The sequence below is a fragment of the Alligator mississippiensis genome, chromosome 3 (assembly GCF_030867095.1).
Source record: "Alligator mississippiensis isolate rAllMis1 chromosome 3, rAllMis1, whole genome shotgun sequence".
Taxonomy (NCBI): Eukaryota; Metazoa; Chordata; order Crocodylia; family Alligatoridae; genus Alligator; species Alligator mississippiensis.
The window spans coordinates 150,708,412-150,735,637 of NC_081826.1; the positions used below are offsets into that span (position 1 = coordinate 150,708,412).

The window sequence follows — 27,226 nt, forward strand, 5'->3', positions numbered from 1 at the left end:
CAGAGAAGTGCTCCACTCCCCAGCCCTGATGCAGTGGTGTGGAGCACTTCCCCGGAGCCGGCAGAGCCTGTGCCAGGCTCCTGCCCCCACCTTGCCTAGGAGCTGAACTTCAGCTCCTCTCCTGGTGCGTGGCTTTGAATAGGCTGTGCATGTCCACAATTTTAGTTGTATGCGGCAGCACACGTGAGCACCTTAGAGGGAACCTTGACCACAACTGCAGAGGAAAGCACTGGGTCCCTGAGCAGTTCAGGCAGGCAGGATCTGGGGAAAGAGAAAAAAAAGATCAGGCTCCTTGCTTTGTTTTTTTTTTTTTTTTGATTCAGTGGATCCTGCTTGCATGGGCTGCAGCCGGGTTACCTGCACGGGCTGCCTGCACAGTCCCTGACCTGCACAGGTCCCGGTGCTTCCCTTTGTGGCTGTAAGGTAGCAAACTAAAACATCTCAGACATGTTTTATTTTGCTCCATCCCAAAGTCTTTTAATGTGCAATATACTGCTGACATGGTAAACAGCAGCGCTATTAATATGCAATATGCTGCCAACACTGTAAACAGCAATGCCATTAAAGCAGTGCAAAAGGGCATTTAAGCCGCTTTAAAGGCCAATTTTGTGGCATGTACAAACCCACACTGACCCACAGTTACCACCAGAACAGGTAAGGTTCTGGAAAAATAGATGTACCACTGCCAGGTAGTAAGGCTTACTCAAAGCATTGAAGATGCTTTTCAAAGGAGGAAAAAAGCAGGTACTATGCTGGTAGAACTAACAGCTGCATATGATACTGCCTGGCTGAAAGGACTGAGTACAAACTACTTAAGATGATTCCAGGTAGGAGAATAGTGGCCTTTATCACTAATATAATATCAAACAGATCTGTCATCCTCTCCACCAGTGGAGGAAATAGAAGCAGATACAAGCATCTGTATAGCAGGGTACCACAAGGATCAGTGCTAGCACCAACCCTTTTTAACATCTGCGGTTGCGGTGCCCCCCAGGACTGCCCATGCCAGGTACGTGCAGGCAGGTGCCACCTGGGGGGCACCACCACCGCCATAGAGGGAAGCACACCCCCGCAGCTCAGGGACTGCTCAGCCCACCAGCAGCTTGCCCTCCCCCCATCACTGCCGGAGAGGCAGGTAAGGATTGGGCCCGACCCTTGTGTACACGCCACAGGGGTTTACTTTAGTTTAATTTGAATCGGTGTTTTTAAAAACCCATTGCTTCAATTTAGGGAGAAGTAAACCCCTGTGGCATGTACAAGAAGCCAGTGATGTCAATTATTCTATTTAGGATCAATCTTTCCAGCAGCTGGTGGACAGCCAATTTGACATTCTACTCACCACAGCTAAAAAGTATGCCTACGCAGATGACTTGGCCCTGTCCACCTTCAATAAATACATCCCAAACAAAGAAACTGTCTTGTCTCAGGATATGAATACAGTAGTTTCTTACCTACACCAATGGAGACTCAGCTCAATCAAACAAAAATCACTGCAACACTGTTTCACTTCTGTAATGTTATAGCAAATGAGAGGATCAAGACTGGCTGGAATGGTAATGAACTTCCCTTCACAGACAACCCAGTGTATCTGGTAGTAACTCTGGATAGGAGCCTTACCTACAGAGAACACTTACTGAAAACATCTAAGAAGGTCAACTCTTGCATTAGTGCTATAAGATGACTGGCAGGAACAACCAGGGGAGCCAATTTCACCACTCTAAGGACATTAACACTTGCACTTGTATACGCACCTGCTGAATATTGCTGTTAAACATGGGGGCACAATAGCCACAGTAGGCTGATGGGGCTCTAGTTTGGGAGTGAGGGGCACTGGTAGGGTCAGGGGCCTGTAGGTTGGGAGTGAGGGGCACCATCAAGGTGAGGCACAGTGGTGGCGGCAGCATGAAGTTGTGCCCCCTGCTACTGCCAGGGGGATAGGGGATGCCTCACCTTGAAGGCCATGGTGGTGCGGCTCTTCCTCCTGTGCCAGGTCCCACACACTGGGCTGTGGAGGCAGCTCCTGCCTGAAGCTGGTCTGGCGTGGCTGCAGCCCCACACCATGGTGTGGATGCACAAATCTTGGGGGGCACATGCTTCCCTGCTGCATCGCCTGCGCCCCTGCTTCCCTTCAGATGCATCCCCTATGCTGCTTGCCCGTGCCCCCACACTGTGTCACCTATGCCCCAACCCACAAATGTATGGAGGGCTGTCTCAAGTCTGAGGGATGCCTCAAGTTTAAAAAGTTTGATAACTACTGCTTTGATGAAATGCAAGTTATTTGGCTCAATATAGAGGCAACAGTGAAAGGTTATGCTATACAACAGTGGTGCTCAACCAGGAGCCAGAGGCCAGGGCCCAGGGCCAACACTGTGTGGGGGTGGGGGCGGGGTGGGAATGTGACCCAGCCCTGTGCAGGAGAGAAGGGGGTGTGTCTTGGCCTCAGCCCAGCCCTGCAGCAGAAAAGGGGGTGTGGCTTAGCTTTGGCAGGAGAAAGGGGAGTGTGACCAGGCCCTATGGGCTTAGGGGGGCATGGCCTAACATCAGGGGGGAAGGGAGTGGCCTAGCCCCAGCCTGGCCTTGCAAGGAAAAAGGGGGCATGGCCCAGTTTTGCAAGGCAGGAGGGGGTGTGGCCTGACAGAGCATCTACCTTGCTGGCCACCTATTGGTTTGAGTTGATGGGGAAAAGGATCTATATATTTTAAAGGTATCCAGCATTTCATAAACTCTATACATATACGAGCATAACATCAAATTGGTATTAACTGCCATTAGTTAAATAATGACTATGACAAACCAAGTTATTAATGCTTTACTTGGGATAAAAACCTTCATTTTAGAAAGAATATAAAATATCCCATGACAATTAAAAATAATTTAATTAAACAGAAATTAATAAGATCAAAATCTTTTATATATGGTGCTAATCAGAGGATTTTAATACTGGCAGTTATTCAAAAAGCTAAGTAATTATTGTAACTAGATCTAGTAAAAATTATAGAAGTTTTCCATTAAAAATGCAATTTTCTTGAATTTGCATCATTTAGCAATGGGGGAGAACACATCTCCATTCCTGACTTCCACACCACGAATATTCTTGTAAAGAATGATCATATCCCTCTCAGTCTCTATTCTGTTAAGCAAGACAAGTCAAATTGTTTCAATGCTGCTTCATGAGAAGACATCTCTTCCATTCCCTTAACTGTCTTAGTGGCCCCTCTTTGAACTTATTCCAGTTTAACTTAACCATTTTTGAACACCGGTGACTGCACCTGCACATGGTATTCTAAATAGGGTGTTACAATGGTATTAGCTCCTCCTCCTTTCTATACAGTATATCCCACTTAATATACCATTGAATTGTGTTAACCATTTTCAGAGCTTCATCACACTGACAGCTCATGGACACATATGATCTACCAATACACTGAGGTTCCTTTCGTTCTCAGGTGTCTCTGAATTTATGTTCCCCCATCTTATTGCGGAAGTCCTTGTTACCGATCCCTAGATGCATATGTTGCACATCCTACTGTTATACATATTTCCATGTCTAATGCTCTATTCCACAAGGTTATTTAAATATTTATAATAATCCAGTCCTCTTCTACCTTGGCAATACCCCATAGTTCAGTGGCATCCTCAAATTTCATCTAGTGCTAGTATCAAAGTTGTTAATAAAAATATTAAACAGAATAGGTCCTAAAATGGATCCCTGAGTAACACTACTAGTAATCTCTCTCCAGTCCCCTTTTAACATAGATCTCTGTAGCCCACTCCCTTTGAGACAAATCCTTATCTACTTCATGATTGTACCACTGATCCTATGCTCCCCAGTTTAGCCAATAATTTTCCATGAAACATAGCATCTAAAGCGTATCTTAAAATCTATATAAATTATGTCACATTGCTCTCAATCAACACGTCTTGCCATAAAGAGATATCAAGTTTGTTGGATATGATTTTTAGATAAAACCATATTGTGCTTTGCCCTGTTTCCATTTATTTCCATATTCTGATTATTCTTCACTACTTTTCTATTACTTCAAATACTAGTGATGCCAACCTAACAGGCATATAATTGCTTGCACCACTCTTTCTTCCTCTAGTGAAAATGGTCACTGCATTTGTTGTTTTCCAGTTCTAGTCCCAAATTTGAAAAATTCAGTGAAGATCTGGGCTAGAGGATTAGCTTTTTCCTGTGCCACTCCTTCAATATTCTTGGATGGAGATAATCCAGACTCCCCTGAATTTGTAATAGTAAGCAGTTTAAGTTTTGCTTCCATATCAGATATGGCAATTTCTATAGTTATGCCATGTCATATCCCAGAAATATCCTCAGTTACATCTTCATCCTTGTAACAGGGGGCTTTCTTGGGTCGGTCTGTCATTGGCCTGCCCACTTGTTTCTGGGCCAACCACCCGCCTCCCTGCCTGCCACACCTTGATGACACATAAGTATGGTGTTAATTAAATGGGAAGCTGCCCATTCTTGCTCTGATGCCAGGGGTGCTATTTGTGGCTCTGTCCCTCCCCTACACTGCAGCCGAAGCCTCGCAGATGGCATCCAGATGACAATGCTCCTGGCCTACAGCTGGACCAAGTTTAGGCCTCATTCTCAGGCCTCAGTCACACACACATTCATACTGCCCTCCTCTCACTAGGGCCTCACACTCCATCCTCTCTCACAGGGTCTCTTTGACGCATCGACAACTTGTACTGCCTTGCTCCCTCTTGGAGTAGGCCCCTTCAGCCATAGGCTTTATCTAGCTCATACTTTGGGTGGCAGACATTACTGTCTTTTGGACCTCTCTCATGACCCTCACCGGGTTAGTGGCCAGCCAATTACCCAACTGGGGCCAAGCTTGCCCTGTCCCCTTCTGGAGCAATTCTATACACTCACACACACATACTGGGCTACAAGTCCTCTGGTTTCCCCCTCACTGGGGCTCCTCATCTCCGCCCCCTCACTGGGGCCATGGGGCTTACCTCCCCAGTTGGAGCTCACATGACCATAGCTGTGCCTGGCCCCCTTGTAACCACAGTATTGTGGGGGCTAGGGGTTAAGGCACCTTGACCTGCCTTTCACCGGGGTGGTAACTGGCCTGGTATATCCTGGGGACTCCCATGCCAACAGGAGCCCCACCAGGCCATCCATCCCTGGCAGCGTGCAGTTTTAGGTCATGCCCAGGACCAGGAGCCTCCAAACCATCCTCTTAAGCTCCTGCCCTTACCTCTAGGATTTTGCATACAGCCTTGCAGCCAGGCAATGTTTCTGCTGCTAAGAAATACATCTTAGCAAGGTTTCAGGTTTAAAAATCCCTTTTTCAGGCTGAGGAAGCACCTGCAGTCAGTGTGTGTGCTCTTCCTGGATGGAAGAAATAGTAAAGAAGCCAGAGGCTGGCATACAATGCAGGCAAGAAACCCAGTTAGTGAAAATGGAAATGGAGGCATCAGGGGGTGAGGGACAGGCTGGGGGTGGGGGAAGGGGGTAGAGGGAAGAGGGGTGTATCAGTGTAGGTAAAAGTGGAGAGGTACCTGGGGAGTCAGATGTCTGGTAGGTTGTAATGTGTCAGAATTCCAATGTCTATATTGAGTCCATGAGTTTCTGTACCTAGGAGGTTGATGAAGTGCAGTTCATAGACTTGTCTGTGAAAAGTGGTTTGTAAAATCAAACAAGCACTAACCTCATCCCCAGAAGCCAACTTCCTACAGCCCAAAACAGACCGAATGGATCTAGGCCATGCCATGACAAGACATGCAAAACCTGCCAGCAATATCTCCAGTATGGAGATATCTTCACAATACAATACAGATTGTAATCAGGGTACCAAGATGGAAAATACATGGAGCCACCAAGCAACAGCTGCGTACTAGAATGACAGCACACCGAAAATCTATCAAAGACAACAACAGAACACCACCTATCTCCAATCTCTCAGGCCTGATCCTCAAAGGGAATTTACCCCTCTCCCTCTACATCTTCTTCTGCCCCTCCCTGAAGGCTTGCCAGCTGCCTTTCCAGCACGCTTCATGGTGTGTTTCACAGTGTCTTGTCTTTATAAAAATATATGTGTATATATGTGTTTTCCTATATAAATTCTATATTATAATATGCAAAATAATAAATAAAATAAAAATATATAAAATGTATATATGTGTCTTTCTATAAAAATTGTATATCCCACCTTTTATGCTGTTTTTCCATCCCTCCCCCAGAGCACTGGGATTGGAATGGACCTCAGGGAAGGATCACAGTCACTGGCTAGCTACACAGTCAATATGAGAGTGTGGCTGAGCACCTTTGGGGTGCTTGCCATGTGGAAGGGGCTGCAGCAGGCTGGGACAAAGCTAGCAGAGAAGGCAGCCAAGCGAAGCCCCCAAATGTCATTCTGAGGGGGGAGGTGTGTGGCAGAGCACCTTTGGGGGTGCTTGCCACTTGAGGGCTTTCACAGGCTCTGAGGGGAGCCTGCTTTGGAGGAGCAGCAGGGAAAACCTCCTGTAGGAACTATTTTAAGTGGGAAGGTGTGTGGGAGGGCACTGTTGGTGCCTGCCACTTTAAGAGCAGAGCCAAGCAGCCAACAGGTGCTTGATTGCAGTGGCCATTTTAGATCTCAGGCTGCCTATATAAACAGGGCAATTTGCTACTGGCAGGCCAAGCAGTAACATCACCTGGCTGCAAGGTTCCATGCAACATCCTGGAAGTAAGGGCAGGAGCTGTAGGGGATGGTTTGGAGGCTCCTGGTCCTGGGCATGAGCTAAAACTGCACCCGAATGGGAGTGGGTGAACTGGTGGGGCTCTCAGTGGTACAGGACCCCCCAGGAAATGCCAGGCCAGTTATCACCCTGGTGAAAGGTGGGTAGGGGTGCCTTAACTCTAGCCCTCACTCTTGGGTGGGTGGGTGGGTGGGGCCAGACATGGCTGTGGCCCCCTGAGCCCTGTGGGGTGGAGGACCCTGAGGAAAGGTAGTTGGGGCCCAGCATAGCTATGGTCACCTGAGCCCACTGGGGATGGAAGCCCCATGGCCCCAGTGAGAGGGCAGAAGTGTGGAGCCCCCAGTGAGGGGGGTGGAAAACCAGAGGACTGGTAGCCCAGTATGTTGGAATGTATAGAGTTGCCCCTGGAAGAGGCCAGGGCAAGCTTAGACCCGGTCGGGTAATTGGCTGGCCACTACCCTGGTAAGGGTCGCAGGAGAGGCCCAAAAGATAGTACATTGGCCATGCAAAGTATGAACTAGGTAAAGCCTATGGTGAAAGGGGCCAGCTCCAAGAGGGAGCAAGGCAGTATGAGTTGTCAATTCGTGAAAGACCCCCTGTGAGAGGGGGTGGAGTGTGTGAGGCCGTAGTGAGAGGAGGGTGGTATGAATGTGTGTATGACTGAGGCCTGAGAACTAGGCCTAAGCTTGGTCTGGCTGTAGGCTGGGAGCACTATGTTATCTGAATGCCATCTGCAAGGCTTGGGCTGTGGTGTAGGGGGGAACGGAGCCACAGATAGTGCCCCTTGGCATTGGGGTGAGAATGGGCAGCCTCCTGCCCTAATTAATATCCTAATTAATTAACAGCAAGGCATGGCAGGGAAGTCAGGAGGATGGCTTGCCCAAAGGCAAGTGGATAAACTACTACTGTGGCTAGGTGGGGAGAACCACTTTGCCACAGAGAGCAGTCCTTCCCTCCTCTTTCCCCTCCCTCTCCTTACTTCGTTTCTCTGCAAGCAGGCCCAGCTTGAGCTTCAAAACATTTTGACTGCCCTTGTTTAATTTTGAAGCTGTTTCAAAGCCCGTCATGTTTTGATTTCGTGGTTTCAAGCTTGAAATGAGTAGAAATAGTGTTGAAATGAAACAGCTGGTAAAATTTTGCACAACCCTTGTGATTAGCTGGGACAGAGCTATCAGCCACAGACTCAAGGCAGGTGTGGCTGCCTAAGTGATTATCCCAGGCTGGGCTGCCTGCTTGGGCCCCTGAGCTCAAGAAGTCAACAAGGCTTTTGGAGGCAGGGCTTGGTGCCCCTACTGGAAGGCCTGGTTGTGAACCAGGCGCTCCTTGCAGCATCCCTGGAAACTGCAGATGTCTGTTCTAGGGTTTCAGATGGAAAGAGGCCCAGCAGAACTGTCAAAGGCTGTGGTAGAAGGGTAGGAGGACATCCCAGCCAAAGTGATCAGGATCCAAGAGGAAAAGCTCCAAATCAAAACCAATTCCTCTCACCTTGTACAAAAATGCAATAGGCAGTCATTGCCAGGGAAAAGGTTCTTCAGCAAAAAGCAGCTGCTGAAGGGCTTTCAGGTAGAAAGCGGTCACCCTGTTCATCAGGTCAATCAAGCCCTGACCCCTATGTCAGTGGGTATATAGAGAATAGCCCTCTGGATCCAGTGGCATCATCTCAGAAGTCCACAAGGAGATTCTGAAGCTTCTTGAACAGTTTTTTGTTTGTTTTTTTTTGTTTTGTTTTTGGAAAGTCCAGGATGGCACACCTTTGCCATACAGTAGCAACTGCTAGGTTGTTGATGATCAGGATGTAGCCATGGTAGGAGAGGCTGGGCAGGTCCCAGTGACACCCCTGTAGTTATACCTCAACCTCTTCAATGAGGCCTTCCCAATTCCTTGCTAGATAACTGGTGGCCTTAGGAAGATGCCAAGGGATTTGAAGCCATTGCAGTAGCAGGCAGGCCTCCGGGTATGTTTGGGACTTATGTATTGTCCCAGTATGACAGAACAGGCTCCTGAGGGTGGCTATAGTACCTCCTGGTAGCTGCATTAAACTGCCCTCATCAGTCCTATTCATATCCTTGGACCCTAGTTCCTTACCAGAGACTTATTCTGTGTCTTGCTGGCACTTATCCTGCCCTACAGGAACCACTTGTGGCCTTACAGCCCAATCTGTGCCTTTGCATACTAATCATGCCTCAGGGTCCTTATTCATGGCCTCCAGCTGCTCCCATAGCCATGCCCATGCATCAGATGTTACTCAGTTCTCACTCGTAACTTTCTGACTCTACAGTCTCTGACCCTTGGGCTCTATCCATTCTGTCTAGGCTTCAGCACCTTTGGCTTTAGCGCATTTTCTTTGTCTATAGCCTTTACACCTAGCCTGATGGTTCTGGCCTGAACTCTGAGCCTCACCTGTCCCTCTCCAGGCCCCTGGACCTTACAAGGTTAATGATCACAGTGTGCTTCAGGGTAGTTTGTGGCCTCCAGCTTCCCGCCCCCACTTTATAGCTACTCTTGGTTCTCAACCAGGGTGTTGGGGTACCTTGAGGTGCCACAAGGTCCTTTTAATTGTGCACAAGATGTGAGGAGATAAGCTGATAAACACAGGCTCAGGCTTATTCCTGCCTGGCCATTCCTCCACACCCACTGCCTGGCCCTCTGCAAGAAAGTAGGCACTGTAGTAAATCAGTTAGTTTATGGGGTGCCATTCAATTCACAAAAGTTATGAAAGGGTGTCTTGAGTCTAAAAAAAATTGAGAACCACTGGTTTAGGGTGTTGAATAGTTTCTGGGCAGATAGGCACAACTGCAAACAGGTCCATGAAGAAAGTAATGGCATGTTTCTAGATCTCAGCAGGGTCCATGAGCAGATGATACGACAAGCTTTTAAGATGACCAGTGATTTCTTGTTTTGCATGCTTTTACCCCAGGCAGAAAAAGAACTGGGTTGGGGAGTCCTTGAGATGGGGCTTAAGTTTGCATGCCCTGAGCTATGCACTGCACCAGCCCTTGCAGCTGCTCCTTCTGGAGTTTCTCGGCATCAGCCATCTCAGTCTTGGGGGTAGTGGAAAGGCCTTGGGCCGATGGTGGGTTGGCCAAGGTAGGATCTCTCCATCTCTCAGGTTTCAGCTCTAAAATTGGAAATTGGATTGGGAAGGATTGAGGCAGATGAGATTATGGCCTCCCCAAGCCAGCTGCCCCAGAAGAGGCAGGGACACACCTAAGTGGAGGAACTGAGCCCTCCCTTCTTTCCTTAGCCTAGTCCTGGGGTAGGTTTGTCCTTTCTCTACTTCAGCCTTCTTCCTCACTAGGCACTGACCAGGCAGGTGAGTGACCGAATCAGTGAAAGCACATGGTTTCTATGGGAAAATATACCATGTACTGATACTGGTGTAGCATATTTTTAAGGGTGCTTCTCAAGGAATGGCCCCATCCTTCAGGATCACAAAGACCTGTTTCCTGAAGGATTGGACATGTCTGAGCTCAGGAGCTTTACAGCCAAGTGTAATTCTGTGAATTGAATTTGTTATTTTACCAGAATAAACCAAGTCCTCACTTCTCTTATCATTCCTGAGGAAGAGGGGAACATTGGACAGTGTGACCCATATGACTGGGATGTCCAAAAACATGGTGGGCACAGAGGGTCCCCTAATTATGATCCCAAGCTCCACCACCTTGCTGACATGATTCAGGGAGCTCAGGAACATCATGGGCACTGTATTTGTTTTTGTAGCCCACCAGTTTCCCAGATGTCAGGATGCTTTCTTCTACCTCAACAGGGTGAGGAGCTGCAGATCATAGGCTCTTCAAAGATTTGAAGATTCCTGAATGTTAGAGCTGGCTACTCTGGTAGGGAAAGAGTTAACACAGGTTTCAGCTGTGGCTGCTGCAGCAGGGGGAAGGGGGTGGGAAGAAAATTGGAGTTTAAAGATAATCAGCAAAAAAGGCAAAAAGAGAAGGAAGATGAGTAAATTCATAGAAGATCCTAACATTAAGGGAACAGCAATTTAGGGCAGAGAAGAGGCTGCCAAAGCTTTGTTCGTCTTGTCAGGGCATGAGGGAAGGACTGACCAAAGCATAAAAGAGTGTGTTTAAAAAAAAAAAAAAAATCCCATAGAATGTGGAAAAATAAACAGATGAAAAGGACAGACTCTAACTTGAGGGGTTTAGACAGCCAGAAAATGCAAAATGCTGCAGGGGGAAAGGAAATCAAGAGAGATTCCTTAGCAGAGCTGAGGAGAGGAACAAAACTACAGCCATCTTCAATAGATGATGGATAGATGAATCGGTAGATATAATCCACAAGCTGATGAAATTTGTCCCCTCAAAACAATTAGTTCAGCGATACCTAATGAAATAATCAGTGTTGTGCTGTAGCACATATAACACAGTGTAATACAAAGCATAATCCCCACATGACCTGCATCAGGGTTTAATCTACTATTTTCATAGAGCATTCTTTGCCACAAGATATCATTGAGGTCAATAGCCTCAGGGGCTGTAGCAAGGGTTTTTACAACTCTGTGGATAATGAGAACACTCCTACAGTTGCCTCTTCAGAGAAGGTGAAGATAGGAATAAATTATTATGCACAAATTAAAAATGTATAAATATTAAGAAAAATTTCTGAAACATATTTAGCTTTAAAAAAGCTCTTTTTCTTTAATACTTGGTGAAAATAGTCAGCTTGCTTATTTAAAAAAAAGGATTTAATCAAAAATGAAATTTTGTCTGCAAAAAAATATTTTGTTTTTGACAAAAAGCCTTTTCTCATTGTAATTGTATGGGGTGGGGTGGGACTGGGGGAGGAACAATTCTGCACTTAATACCAATTATTGCATTTTTAAGTTTGGAAAAATTATAAACTCTGTGGCTTTATATTGTAAATATCCATGACCTGCAGAAGTAGGAAGGAACATTCCTTGGGGGCAGGTTGTCCCTACCTGCCTGTTGCAAGGGCAGTTGCATCATCCAGCAAAACATTTTGTACTGGGCGTTATCACAGATGGGACCCTGGCCCTGTGAGTCTGGTCCAGTCTGGGAGTTCCTGTGTTCCCATAACTGCATTTGTAAGATTGTCTATGAGCTCTGACTCATTCAAACATAGAAGGCAGACTCCTTGCTAGGGCAGTAATGTAAGAAGTAAAACTAAATTAGCCTCAGATGCATTATAGCATCCACTCTGAGGGCCTTATTATACCTTGCACTGTGAGCTCCAGAAAAGTTGATGGGTTGTAGTGCTAGCTCGAGTTTGGAGCAGTCACAGGTTCAAGCCAGCAGGAACCTGGAGGACTGAAAAGTACAGATACCCTGCTCCCATTATGGGCTTCTCCTCACCCCCTGCCCCCTGTCTACCCCCAGGGTATTACTTGTGGCTGCCCATGCTGTCTGTCCCAGGGGAGCAGGCAGGGAAGGGTTAACTGGGACTGCTGCCAGGATGCTGATGATCTAGCCCAGAGTGCAGCAGTAGCAGCCCTGGCTGGGCAGGTAGTTGAACCCTTCCCTGCCTGCCCCCTGGGACAGATAGCACAGACACCCACAAGTAAGCAGGTGGCATAGTAAAGGACAGTAAGTGAGGATCTGGGGAGCGAGAGGGGAGCAGGCCTGATCCAAAGCAATGGGGGAAGAGTTTATGGAGGCAACGGTACAATGTTTACACTAGGGTGTAGCCTATGTGGCTGCACCTTAGTGTAACAGGAGCTGGGTAGCATGGATCAGAGATAATCTTGCCCTGGACTGGCTTCACTTTGAACTGCCTAGTGAGTGCTTAAAACCAGTTTCAGGTGTTAATGTGCAGACAATCCAGGGGTCAAGAGCTCCAGGAGCTGCTCAAAATTACCATATAACAAGGCCCTGAGAGTTGCCATTGGCATCACTATGATTGGTCACAAGGAGCACAACCACCATGCAGCTGCCCCTCTAGGGAGAAAGGCAGCAATGAGGTTACTGCAGTAGCTGCCTGCTCTCTTGCTCCCACAAACCGGTTCTCTCTATCATTGTCATGCTTCATCAGACTCCCACTGGATCAGGAGCAATGAATACATGGGCCATGCTGTAAAACCACTGTAATGCACTCAGGAGAAAAATATTACTATTCTTAGTGTGTAAATGAATGTGGACCTACTAATGGCATTTTTAATAGCAGGAAGCTATCAAAGTGACCACTATTTATATATTTATTTAAGTAATTCATAGATTTATATCCTGCACTATCCAAAAGGCTCAGAGTAGCTTACACAAACAACCTACAGAAAAGGTTCCCCAAAACAACACTCAAACTTCAGACCCACAACTACACCTCCTCTCCCCAGCTATTGCTTCCCAGCCTAACCTCCCAAATAAACCCTATGGCCACTCAGGCTAGGGACAAGTTACACATAACCTGGTTTAAGTGATCAGAAACTGGCTTAAACCTGTAACAGAACAGAAGCTCAGTGCACATAAACTAATTTCAAAACGGCTGAAGCTGGTTTAAATAAACCTAGTTGAATGTAGTATCAGATTTAAGAGATTTGGGTCAAACTGTTTTATAAAACTTCTGTCCCAGACCCCTTCCTGGTTCAAGTTAAATCATAATCCCCCAGCATGCTTTCCAGCCCTGGGCTGGGCTGGGCTGTCTGCTCCAGCAAAAAAGGGTTGGAAGGAAGAGGGAGGCGGAGGTAGGGACTGGCCCCTGGCAGGCAAGGCCCAGCTGGGGTCTGGGGGTGGGGAGGGAGGAGAGGTTAAATTCCCCTTCCCCCAAGTCCAGAGCTGCCCAGCCCTGCTAAACTTACTGCTGGCTGTGACAGTGGACTACAAATCCCAGGGGCACCTGAAAGCAGAGGAAGTGATGAGCAACCCTACAGAATCATCCGCTGTGATTCTGGACTGCAAATCCCAGAGACCTTGGGGGCACCAGGAAGAGGAAGCAAACAAGCAGCCCATGTTGGCTACATGCCAGAGAGTCATGCTCTAGTGCCCCCAACCTTCTGGCCTGAGTCACTGCATGCACGTGGCTGCAAAAAGTAAATGTCTGTTCACTTGTTAGTGTATAAAGTACCAGGATCTCTCTCTCTCTCATTTTATATATAATGTGTGTGTGTACGCGTGCGTACGCGCACACACACACAATTTCTCGCTACCCCCTGGATTGCTGTGACTGGCTCACACACCATCACCATTTCTCTCTCTTTTTCTTTCTCACTGCGATCAGCTGTGATTCAGCAAACACGGGTAGCAGGAAGGTCAGGGTGAACAAAAGAGAGTGAAAGAGGGTGGCTCTCTCTCTCTGTAGCTGTGACCCCCCTGGATTGCTATGACTGGCTCACATGTCATCACTCTCACTCTCCTTTACTGTGATAAGCTGTATTTGGTCAATCACAAGTAGCAGGAAGGTCAGGGCAAATGAAAGATGGGCAGGGGAGGGGGGTGGAGAGCAAGAAGTTATCCTCTCTCTCTCCCTCTCTCTATTGCTTGCTCACTGTGGCCCCCTGACTTGCTGTAATTGGCTCAAATGCCTGCTCTCACTCTCGCTCTCTTGATCTTACTGTGATCAACTGTGATTGGCCAAGCACAGCTAGCTGGAAGGTCATGGCAAGTGAAAGAAGGTAAAAGTTAGAGAGAGAGAGAATGTAAGCCAGTCACAGCAAGACAGACTTTCCCAGAGAGAGGGAGAGCAAGAGAGAAAGAGGGTCCCTCTCTGTCCCTTTCTTCCTCTCTGTCTCTCTCTCTTTATCTCATGCCGGGTGTGACCCCCTGGCTTGCTGTGACTGGCTCATTTGCCCTCTCTTTATCCCTTTTTTTCTCTCTCTTCCACTCACTCTTCCCGAGCAGCTGTGATTGGCCAATCATAGGTAGCTGACTGGTTATGCCGAGTGACAGAGTGTGAGAGAGGGTCTCGCTATTCTTCTATCCACTCTCTATCCTTTTCTCTCTCTCTCTCTCTCTCTCTCTCTCTCTCTCTCTTTCTCTCTCTCTCTCTCGCCATCTCTCACTTTCTGCAACTGTGGCTTGCTGTGATTGGCTCACACTCTATTTTTTTTCTCTCTCTCTTTCACTCCTCATGACTTTCCTGCTACCTGTGATTGGCCAAACACAACTCATTGCAGTAAGAGAGAAGGAGAGATGGATAGAGAGGTTGTATGAGCTAATCACAGCTAGCCAGAGGGTTGCGGCAAGCAAGAGATAGTGAGAGATACAGAGAGAAATAAAAGGATAGAGAATGATTCTGTGCCATGTGTCTCTTTGCCAGGTTGCTTTGGCCACATCCTCTCCGTCCTCTACTACTGACTTCTGGTAGTAGGTCTGGAGTTCACTCAGAGCCATTTTCACACAGCCTACCACCTCTACATCCATGTGCCTGTACAACAGGAGGTTCCTGGCTTTGCACAGGGTGCTCTGGACTCAGGATGCAAACTGGTCGAAATGGGCTGACGGGTTCCCCTGGTGTTTGAGGTGCCCATACAGCACTGCTTCTCTGGTTAGCCAGTTGATGCTGGTCACCATTTTGCAGAGCTACTTCACCCTGTTCCATACCTCCTTGGTGCAGGGCCAGAGGAGGTGATCAATTGTCTCGGTGGCTCTGTGACAGTTGGGCTACAGGCAGCTGGGTCTCCTCAGCTTTTCCTCTCTGTCTCTGGGCCCTCACTGATAGGGCTAGGTGGGCTATCAGCCAGTTCAGGTCCCTGTGATCTTTGTGCAAGTCCTTGTGGTCATGCTTCCACATGGCCTGGCATGCATTGCCCAGGAGCAGGTCTATGGGTGACATGATGTCCCTCAGCCTCACCGTGTCCTGGATCTTCTTGAGGTTGCTCATGGTCATGGGGCCTGAGCTCTGCAGGCTGTACAAACTGCAGCACTGGCTTAGGTTCTTTTAGAACCATGATGAGCCCATGATCCATGGTCTGTGGTTGGTCAGGGTGAACACCACCCAATGTCTCAGGATATGCCTTGCAAAATATCTCACCAGGTAGGTGGTTTTAGATTCTATGCCCATTGCCAGCTTGCAGATCTGGCTCGCATACTTGGGCCACAGGAACAGGAGGATGTCTGGCATGCCCCTGTCCCTCTTGTCCTTGTACGAGGTCTTCCTGGTGACCTTTTCCCATCTGGAGCCCCAAAAGAAAACATACATGGCTCTCTGGATCCCGTGGGCAATATGCTCAGAAGGGGGGAAGACCAGTGTGTACAGAAGCATATGTAACAGCCATAGGTGATGCAAAGAGGGGGCACAGAAGGGCACATGCCCCCCCACAGATTGGCCACTGCTGGCTTCTATGGGTGGTCACCACCCCTGCCTTGCCACCAATGTGGCCACTGGCATCTGCGGGCAGTCCCTGCTCGCTGCCCATTGCTTGCCACTCCCCTGCCCCCAACACCACTGTGGCTGCCTGCTGGCAGGCCCTGCTCACCAATGCCACACCCCTGCCACTGACACCACTGCCTGCAGGTGGTCACTGTGACCCCCCCTCCTCGGCGCAGCCTCCGGGGGCATGCCTCATTCATGGTAGCAACACCACCTTCACAAGTGAAACGCGCCCCTCCCATGGAAAAGGAGCACATGTACCACAGCCCCAGTCTCTGCTTTACCTTTGCCTCTGCCTTCTCCCACGCTAGCCTGCTGCTCAGCTCAGGGAGAAAATCTATCCTGAGGATCCCAACCCCCTCATGGGGGACAGAGACCCTCAGGGACTTCAGGTCCCTGAGCTTGCCCACAGCAAGGCAGGTGCTCTTGTCTATATTGAGCTTGGCCCCCTCTGCCACCTCATATACCTGTGTGTGCCACAGGGCTCTCTCTACCGACCTCTTCTGGCACAGGATGTTCAAGTCATCCACATAGGCCAGGAACTTGGCCTCTCAGTTGCTCCTACCTGGGATGTGGGCTCTGCGGATCCTTGGGTCCTGTGACTGGCTTCAGTGCTCTCTTTCTCTTTTTCTTTTACTCTGACTAGCTGTCATTGGCTACTCACAAGTAGCTGGAAGGCCATAGTGAGTGAAAGACAGAGGGGGAGAGAGAGGGTTTCTCTCTCCCTCTTTCTCTCTCTTTTTCTATCTCTGACTTGCGCAAACCTCTGGATTGCTGTGATTGGCTCACATGCCATCTCTCTCCGTCTCTCTTTCTTGCTTCCTCTCTTTCTAATACAGAGATCAGTCATAATTCAGCAATCGCAAGTTAGCAGGAAGGTCACAGTGAGTGAGCGAGAGAGAGAGAGAGAGAGCATGACTTGTTCTAGAGGGAAATTCATCACCTGAGCATGCCTGACAATAAAGTAACAAATCGCCCCTCTCTGTGTACTTGACTACAGGTACACCTAGCCCTGTGGTGGCCATGAAGGTGAACACATTCACAGATAGCAGAGGCATGGGGGAGAAATTATCCCAACTTTTTGCCTTTCAGCTCCAAAAGAATGCGAAGACAAGATATACTGCCCTGCCACGTAAGTCAGTCAAGCGATTAGGACCACAGAGTGAAAATACTAACTTTATTCAAAATGTTCAGGAGGTTTTCTAGACTGTTCAGACTTTTCAGTCTCAAATCTCATGATTTTACTCTGTCTGGCTACATTTGGTTTTTTTTCTTTTCATTTAGCTTCTCCTTAGGGATAGAGTCCACCTGTTAGGCACTCTGTTCCGGAAGGAAGCTGTCCCTGGCAGCAAAAATAGCCATGTATCCTAGCAGAAGGAAAGTGGGTTGTGTGGTCTGTGCCTGGCTTCGCTGCTTTTGCACACTACTAAGCTCTCTGAGCCTGTTGCCCTCCTCCTTGGGAGTGGATGGGCAGGGTGTAGGTGAGGCTCATCTTTCAGGGACACTCTGCTTTTACACTACAGGCATTCCTTAAATCCGAACCGATTTCCATTAGGAGCCAGATGGTTTTTAAAAACCATCTGATTCCTTGTAAATCTTCCCCTGAAGTCCTATGTTTTGAAGGTAAATACTGACTTTAGGAACCTGTTGCCTCCTACATCCTATGGCAAATCCATCTTTTTGTAGATATAGAGGAAGGGGTTGTGAGGATCCTTGTGAACTCTTGCTTGGTTGCTTTCTCTGGGTGCAACTTCAAAGTTCAACCAACTTTTTCTTCACTTCCTAGTTCTTGTCTGATCATCTGATCTAAGATCTACTTGATGCTGGAGAGGGGATAAATACTTATACCTTATTGAATGGTAGCTTTCAGGGACTTTCATGTTCTTTATTTTTTTTCTTTAGATTTTCACAGGGCTGAGAAAAAAAAAAGAGGATAGTGTCAATGCAAATTCCTAATATCTGCACATTGTCCTAGCTAAAAAAATGGTTTTAACAAAGCTGTTTTATATACTTGTGACACATTGTGATTTTAACTCTTATGCAGAAAGGGAAGGGAAAAAAAACAATGGGGAAGAAAATTGCTGTGGAGTGACTATAGCTGTTAGTCAAAAATGAGCTAGTAGAAGATTTGTGTATATATCTGCATAAGGAATCTTCTTCTATTCAAATTGCTATGCTCTCGGGGTAAAGCACTAAATCATGTAAAATGAAAAATGTGGATAGGGCTTAAATTACAAAGTTGGTCTAATTTATCTTTTTTAAAACAGAGAAATCATATGTCATGTCATCTAGAGTGAAAGCTAACTCAATATACTCCCTTAGAAGCCAAGGAGTATAATTTGGCTGTCATAAAAACCCACAGATTATAAAATGTGTTTTGTAATGCAGTTTGAATGGACTCATTGTAAGTTCCATATATGGTAAAACAGTTAAAAATGGTAAATAACATATAATTTGTTAAGCAAAAGAATCAATCGGGAATCTGCTGCTACTATGGGGACTGTGGTCTCTGAGGACACTAAAAAGCTTTTAGTTTCTTTTGCCACAACGCATCCACCTGTTGAACATGCAATGCTAATCCACAGTGCTGAAGCTGGTAAGGAAGTCTGATAGGGATTGGATCTGGACCTGCGGTTCTTCTTTGTAGTGTTGGCTGTGGAAATGACATCTCACTGACCCTAGATCATCCCTTCGGGAAAGAACAGACAAATGAAGATGGCTTGGCATGGATTGGAGTAGATCGGGGGTTTTCAACCTCTTTCTTCCTGAGGCCCTCTCTAGTATGCTGTAAAAACTTCATGGCCCACCTGAGCAATGACAACTGTCCGGTTCCCTGGCCCCAAGTACAGTGGGCAGGGTTCAGCACCAGGGAGCCCTGGGGCCTCACTCACCTGATCAGCTGCAGCGTGGAGCCTTGACCACCCACCCACAACACCACCCACAAGATGGAGGCTGTGGGACTGGGCTGAGTGTGGTGGTCTGTCCCCTTCCTTTCCTCGGGACTCGCCTCAGCCCTAGGGTACTGAGCTGGCTCCTTCCTGAACAAGGCCAAGCCAGGCTTGGCTGGGTGGACCCCCTGAAAACTGCTCATGGCCCCACAAGGGGCTGCAGATCCCCTTGTTGAAAACTGCTGGACTAGATGACTTCTGGAGATCCCTTCCAGTCCTACTTTTCTATGATCTATTGTAGGAGATGATCACTAATAGGAATGTGATGCTCACAGTAAACACATAAGACCCAAGTAGATTTTGCCTTACTAATCAGAGCTGTGTGAGAACAGGTTGGAGGCAGGATGGACATGGCCTGGGATGAAGCGAGGCTGAGGGGTTTCGGAGTACACTGGAGCAAAATAGAGTAACTGGGTGTTGAAGTCCAAAAAAGGAAGTTAGAAGCAGAAATTGAGAGGCAGGAAACAGGGGTCAGACTTAGCATGCATGAAAAGGGCAGGACATGTCAGCAGAGGCTCTATATGTATAGGGAGCTGGGAATGAGGTCAAAGGTGCCAGAAGAGGGTAGGGCATACGGATGGAGGTTGGGTTGCATGCAGGGCATGTGGTCAGAGATTGGGCTGCATGCAAGGGGAAGTGCAGGGAGGGTAGGAAGGGTAAGGTTCAGATTACAAGGACATAGAAGCAGGATAGCATCAATGACGGACAGAGATTCCATGACCACACTTCTCTGCCAAGCATAGAACTGTGGCTGTGAAATAAGTTGGATTTAAATGTGTGCTTAGTTATTGTGTTCAAGAGGAGTCCATGCAGATTTATATCTATTTTTTCTCCCAATTTGCTGTGGAAATCATCCATACAAAAAGCACTGTAGTTTTTAAAGTGCTGATTGCCTGCAGCTCCACTGTAGCAGTGTCATATATTTAACATATCACTTCCTATACTTATTCCCACAATGCTCAGGAAAGGTAAGTCAGTGCCAAAAACTACATCAGTCAGGGCACAAGAGCCAGGGCACAAGAGGATGCATTTTCAAAATTGTCTGGACTCCTAGGGGTGCAGAGAGGTGCCTACTGGCAATTCTGTAAAGTTTCATGTAGTGTTTAAGGTTACAAGGAGCCTGAAACAGGGAGTCAGAAGGCTCCCGTTACTTTAAGTGGAAAGTGTAGCAGGCTAAGCTGAATCAGGGAGGATTGGCAGCTAGGAAACAAGATAAATGCTAATGAACTGGCTGCCAGCAAACAGACAGACTGGAAGTTACAGGTAGAGGCTAACCCTGGCAAGTTAGCTCACCCAGGAAATGGAGGCAGAATAGTAAAGTAGGGGTGTGCAAAGTGGGCAGTATTCGATTTGGATTTGGATTCAGCCTGATTCAGGGGACGGTGATTCAATTCACTGATTTGGATCACTGTCCTGATTTGATTCGGCCAAATCTGAATCTGAAGATTCAATTCTGATTTGGAGAATCAGCGATTTGGCCATAGACACAGCTTTATATGTTTTTTCTACATACTTCGATGTACCAGGCACGGCTCATGAATGCCGAGATGGTGGGACGGATGGAGTATCCCACAGGAGTGCCCGTGTGCTTGGTGGTGGACCCAAAAGTGGATCAGAAGTAGTTCTGGTCCATTTCCAGGTCCACTCCTGAGCGCGTAGGGGACCCCCCCCATGCCTCCCAAATCGGCGATCAGCTGTGGGGGGGACCTCGGGTGCCCCCCCAGACTCAGGAGACACCAGTGACTGAGCTGGGGGGGTCCCCCATACACTCTGCGGTGGACCTGGAAGTGGACTGGAAGTACTTCTGGTCTACTTCTGGGTCCGCTGCTGAGCATGTGGGGAACCCCCCCCGCGTTCCCGTGGGATGCTCCATCCACCCTACCATCTCAACATTCATGAGCCGTGTCTGGTACCTTGAGGTATGTAGAAAAAACATGTAAAGCTGTCTATAGCCGAACCATCAAATCTCTCTGAATCGAATCGGAGGTTTCTGATTTGATTTGGAGAGATTAATGGGTCTCCTGATTCGATTTGGATTTGGAGATTCAGCCACTGAATTGGGCCAAACCTCCTCCAAATCGAATCAGTGACTGAAGCTTCGCACAGTCCTATAGTAAAGTGATCCAAGGGCAGGTAGGGAGGCAGCCCAGAAGCAGTGGGCTGCAGACCGCTGAGCTAGCAGGGAGAGCAGGTGGGTCATCAGCAGGGATCCTGGTTGTCTCTGACTTAATAAAACTCTCCATTTTTTTGCTTTAAAAAAAGGAACCCCAAATCCACATATTTCCACAATTAAAATTAAACATCACTAATTTTATATATATAATCAGAAAAATGTGGATTTGGGGTTCCCTTTTTTAAAAAAAAAAATCCCCAATTTTTTATTTAATCAAAGAAAACCAAGATCTCTGGTCCTCAGGCAGAGAAGGAAAACTCCTGGCAGTGCCTGCAGTTACATGACTGGATGGGGTTGGTCTTAAAAGACTCATCAAACCAGTGCCTGAGTCCAGATAGGCAGTTTGGCCCAGTTAGCTACAGAGTGAAGAGCTCCTGCCATAGAAAGCAGGAGGCTCTGCTGACTTCTGGAATGCCCTGATAATACCAATAACACCAGTAAAGCACTGAAAACTTGCTGCAAGGGGGACAGGACATGGGGCAGGGGCAAAGCTTCTTATGCAGCTTCTTATTTTTGGCTTGGGACTTTATTAGAGCCAGAGCGCTTATGTTTTAGTTTGAGTTTTGACTGGTGGTTTGAGTTTGGAAATATTGGAGAGGTAGAGGTCCCAGCCATGCCTGAAGGGCACAGAAATGACTTGAGCTCAGCCAAGGGCTGGGGCTCAGATTGAGAGAGTAGTGGAGACATAGCCAGGGACCCAATGCCCAAGCAGGGTATGAATCAGAGTCAGGGACCTGTAACCCAAGAGGGGTGAACTCATAGCCCAAGAGGGGTGAGAACCAGGGTCAGAGGCACCTAGCACAGGAGGGGTAAGACCAACCCAGAAGGGCAGAGACCAGGGGTCATGGGCCCAGCTGCCCAGAAGGGAAAATTCAGGGCCTAAGGTCCCAGAGCGAGAGGCACATGGGCCTGAGGCCCAGAGACTGACTGAGAAGGCTGAAGCTGAGAAGGCTTCCCTCTACACGGGACAGAAAGGTATTGAATAAAATCTGTGAGGCATGGGCATGGCTGTAGAGGAGGTCAGAGACTGTGAATAGCTCATAAGACAATGTGTGCCCTGGGTCCAGCGGAGCTGAGTGTATGAGGGCCTGAGGGCCCTGCCCCCTCTCAGGACAAAGGCTGTCACCTGAAATCTGTAAAACTTTACACGTTTCCATCATCTTAAGCCCCCCACCCCTTCTTGCCCCCCACCCCCAGCAAAAATAAAAGTCAGTGCCTATGCCTGGGGCATTTGCAGACTAGGAGGGCCCACATAATGAGAAGGATTGCTTGGGAACCATGTGGTCTGAAAGAGAGGGATGTAGTACCAGGGACAGACCAAGGCTTGCTTTAAGACCTGTGGCCAGCTTCCATTTCTACATCTATTAAGAATATGAAGGCATGGCAGACAAAATGCAAATGGGGGGTACCTTAAAGACAGAGCAAGGCATGAACCATATGACCACTAGGGGGCATTACAGCTGCCCCTATTACAGAGCCATTAGAGCATAAGACAGGCCATTACATTTTACCCAATGAACCACATATTGAGCCCAGTAATTTTGCTTAGGTTAAAGCACATCAGCCCCAGGGAGAGCAAGCTATGCTGCACCATAGGCACAGAATGGGAGAGACTGATGTTCCACCAGGGCTCAAGGCCCCTCCCTTAGCAGGGAAACAATTAAATCAGACTGACTGTGATGAGTCACACTGCAGAGAGAAATGAAATATCTTCCAGGGTCCCAGCTGATCTGACCCAGGGAAATGTTTTTTCTCTGCCTCATGTCTGATGATCAGTTTGGCTGCAAGCCATAGAAAGAAGTCAGGATCTGGAAAAGATGGTTCTCTAGATTGTCTGTGGGCTCTGGTCCTCCTGTTTGGGGTCTTGGAACTGCTGTTTGGGGTCCTCTATTGCTTCAGAGAAAGGAAAAAAATCCTTAACCCTTAAAAAACAAAATGTTAATAAAATACATTGTGTTACTTGCATATCAGAGGAAAATATTCCTTTGTGACCTCTGCAGGTGATTCAGAAGCACAAAATTTGTTGATAGGCATTGTCTGATTGCAGAGTTGAAATGTTGTGAGCACGCCAAAGGCAATACTAGTTGTGCTGTTTTCCTTGTGGTCCACAATGACTGGGGTAATAGAAGGATAGATTTCAAGCCCAGAAAGGATCATGACAACCAACCAGTCAAACACTCCCCCTATGAGTATGCACAAGCGGTGGAACTTCTCCCAGGAGCTGTATTAAAGCAAATATTCTAGGAAGATATCAACTCCCTTGGTAAATGGTTCTTGTGTTTAATTGCTATCACTGTTAAGAAATTGTATCTTATTAACCTGTTTGGCAACATTTGAATATTCCACTAGGTACCTAAATACTAGGGTTGTGCAAAGCTTCAGGTGCTGATTCAATTCGGAGAAGATTTGGCCCGATTAGGTGGCCAAATCTCTTAATCTAAATTGAATCAGGGGACCTATCAAGAGGTCCGAATCGATTCAAAGTGCTCTGAATCAATTTGGAAAAGATTTGGAGAACTTTGGAGATTCGGGCAGTCCCTGCTGGCTGCAGCAGGGAGCTGGACCCAGACTCCATGCTGGTAAGTAGGGGGCAGGGGGGCAGCTGGAGGAGGGTGGAGGGGACCGTGGGGGGACCCCTGCCAGGCCTTGCACCCTGACCCCTGTCCACTCTCTCAGCCACCCTCCATGGCTGCCACACTCAGCCCCAGCTGCCGGTTGCTTAAAAAAAAAAAAGCCCCTACTCACTGGGTGCTACCTGGCGGGGGGGTGGGGGGGGCAATCCCCACTGCCCCCCACTCTCCCAGGCTGTATGGGGGGCTCTGCCATGAGCCCCTCAATCCCTGCCCACTCTCTCAGCCCCCACATGGCTGCCTTGCCCACCCCAGCTCCCTGACCCTATAAAACAAATATCAAAACCCACCGGCTCACCAGCTGCTGCAGTGGCCTCAGGGCTTCTGGGGGCTCATAACAGAGCCCCCCACACAGCACGGGGCAGTGGAGGGCAGCAGGGATCACCCTCTGCCACCAGGCAGGAGCTAGTGATGGTTTTTTTTGTTTGTTTGTTTGTTTTTGTTTTTAAAGGGCCAGGACCTGGGGTGGGCAGGACAGCCATGGGGGTGGCTGGGAGAGCAGGTGGGGATTGGGGAACTTGTGGCAGAGCCCCCCCCATGTGGCATGGGGCAGTGGGGGGAAGCAGGGATCACCCCCTCACCTGGCAGCAGCTGGTGAGTGCAGGCTTTTGTTTTTCCAAGAGCCGGGAACTGGGGCTGGGCAGGGCTGGGAGAGTGGCCAGGGGTTGGAGCCTGTGTGATTCAGAGATTCAGCTGATTTGGCAGCAGCTGAATCTCTGAATCAGATTTGGCTGAACTGATTTGGGACAGTGATTTGAATCGCCAAACTGAATCACTGTCCCCCAAATCAGCTGAATCTGAATCAGAAGCAAATACTAGCTGCTTCTCACAGGCATACTAAATAACTGTAAAAATATGGCTTAAGAAAACTGCACATCAGCACTAACATAAGACTCCTGCTTTAAACCCTACTGTGCCAAGCCACTCTATGCCCAGCCTCAGGTGTAACATACCTGACTCAGTGTGGAGCTGGGCATGCACCAGGAAGCCCTCTGCCTTGGGTATGCTTATTGGGGCATCCTCAGTGCTACATTTGGTGGCTGCATGACATCAATTTCAGGGTGGAATGCATAGAAAAAATGGTTAGGGGGCTGATGTGCATGACTTATGAGGAGAAGCTGAGGGAACAGATTGAATAAGCCTAGGAGAAGAGAAGCCCAGGTGCATCTACATGTTCATTAATGCACCGTGGTTATAGGGACATTAAGTTTAGTACTTGGATAACTGAGTACTAAACCAATGCCCAGTAACTGGCACTACTACTCAGTAGCACCAATGCCCGGGTTTTTTCAGATAATAACTGTGCATGTAGCCTCATACTACTGTGTAGTACATATTAGCATGGGGTTTGCCTGGCGTGCTACTGCGCAGGTTATTAGGCTACTGCACAGTTAACATCTCATGTAGATGCACCCGCTGAGGGGGAACTTAATAGCAGCCTTCAACGACCTGAAGGGTGGTTCTAAAGAGGATGGAGCTAGACTGTTCTCAGTGGTGGCAGATGACAGAACAAGGAGCAATGCTCTTGAGTTGCAGCAAGTGATGTTTAAATTAGATATTAGCAAGAACTTTCTTAGTAAGAGGGAGGTGAAGCGCTGGAACAGGTTACCTAGAGAGGCAGAATCTCCATCCTCAGAAGTTTAAGGCCTGGCTCAACAAGCCCTGACTGGAATGATCTGTTTGGGGATGGTTCTGCTTTGAGTAGAGGGTTGGACTAGATGTCCTCCTGAGGTCCCTTCCAACCCTAATTTTCTATGATTTTTCCATAGGGTGCTTTATGGCCATAGGATGTGTGAGATGGGCCAGAGTAGTTGTTCTTGTGAATCTGACAGGTAAGTTGTTGCCTATGAATGTAGGGAATTGGACTTGTTAGCCTGGAGAAAACAGAGAAAACAGCTCTGATCAGGAACATATCAGTGGTCTCTGTTAGACCAAAAGCCACTTTCCCTCTTGGTAACAGCCTAGCAGAAGGCAGAGTTAGCATATGTCTTTGTAATTCTGGTAGAGAGGCAGCCCCCATAAGGACAGGCCATGCTATTGTCAAGAAGCATTGATGAAGCCATACCTTTGCTCTGGTTATCTGAGCAGAGGAGGAAAAGGAAGTCTCGGCTTATCTGGATAGTGAGATTTGTCCACCACTGAACCCCTGCACTTGGGCCATTTCCTGGGAATGAATGAGCAGAGAGGGAGTAGGTGAACAACCTTTCATGTTTGTTATAGATCTCTATCATCTCCCCCACTCAACCTTCTGAGTGACTGAAGTGTTCTGGCCTTCTCACTTGTTTCTGGTATGGCGGCTGCTCTGTACCCCTGTCGTCATTGTTGTCCTCTACCTTTTTAAAATTCTACTACATCTTTTTTGAGATGTGGAGACCAGAACTGCACACAGTATTCAAAATGTGGGTGTACCATGGGTTTATATAACAGCCTAATCATGTTCTTCATTTTGTTTTCAGTTCCTTCTTAATGACACCTAACATTTTATTGGCTTTTTTTGGTCATTGCTGTGCATTGAGCCATTGTTTTTAGAGAGACTTGGACACAAGCAATATGTGGTTCAAATGCTTCAAAAGGTCAGCTCTGTGAACTAACATACTCTTTGAGTGCATCTACATGAGATGTTACTGCACAGTCATTACTGCACATTTTATTTAGTACCAGAGTTACTGCACAGTAGTGCTGGCAAATGTATTTTAAGTGACACTACTGTGCAGTAGCCTGATAATACTGTGTAGTAGCATATTAGCATTGTCTGTGCTGTGATGCACTACTGTGCAGTATTTTTTGGCTACTGTGCAGTCAGCATCTCATGTAGATGCGCCCTTTTGAAATGTTTCAAAAGCAGCTGAAATGATCCAAAATGGTACATAATAGGGCTGTGCAAAGCTTCAGTAGCTGATTTGATTGGGAGAAGATTTGGCTTGATTCAGGGACCGAATCGCCGAATCCAAATCAAACCGTGAGACCAATTAAAAGCTCTGAATTGATTCAAAGCATCCAAATTGATTCAGAAAAGTTTTGGAAAAGATTCAGCTGCTTCAGAGATTCGGCCATAGACTAAACAGGCAGCTGACACAGCTGCCTCCAGCTGGTAAATCTGTTGGGGTTGGGGGAGGAGGGAGGGAAGGGGCGTGGGGAGGGAGGGATCGCGGCTGGGAGAAGCTGCCCAGCCCAGGTGGGGAGGCATGTTATTTGGGGAGTGGGGTGGGAAGGTGGGGTATGCAGGTGCATCAGCACTGGGAGGGGGGCTCTGTCTTGCTGCTGCTTGCCCAGCCAGGGTGGGGGAAGGGTGGGATGTGGGCATGGCTCACTCCAGATAGCAGGGGGCTAGTGGCAGCAGGGCACAGCCCGCACTTTTAGTGTTGCTGCGCCTGTTTCCCGCACCAGCTGGCAAGCAGTGGCAGGTCAGAGCTCCTGCTCCGAGCACTGATGCAGGCACAGCAGTGCTGGGAGTCTGGGCTACACCCTGCTGCTTCCCGGAGCAGGCTGCACTT

General features: G+C 47.9%; 1 long non-coding RNA gene across 1 annotated transcript in view; it reads right to left on the reverse strand.

Annotated features, from left to right (window-relative positions):
• LOC132249427 (uncharacterized) overlaps nucleotides 1-27,226 on the reverse strand; it is a 72,503-nt gene that overhangs the window by 24,847 nt on the left and 20,430 nt on the right. Inside the window, exon 2 of the long non-coding RNA XR_009460912.1 lies at nucleotides 17,830-17,895. This is a non-coding gene — a long non-coding RNA (uncharacterized LOC132249427). The remainder of the gene's footprint in view (nucleotides 1-17,829; nucleotides 17,896-27,226) is intronic.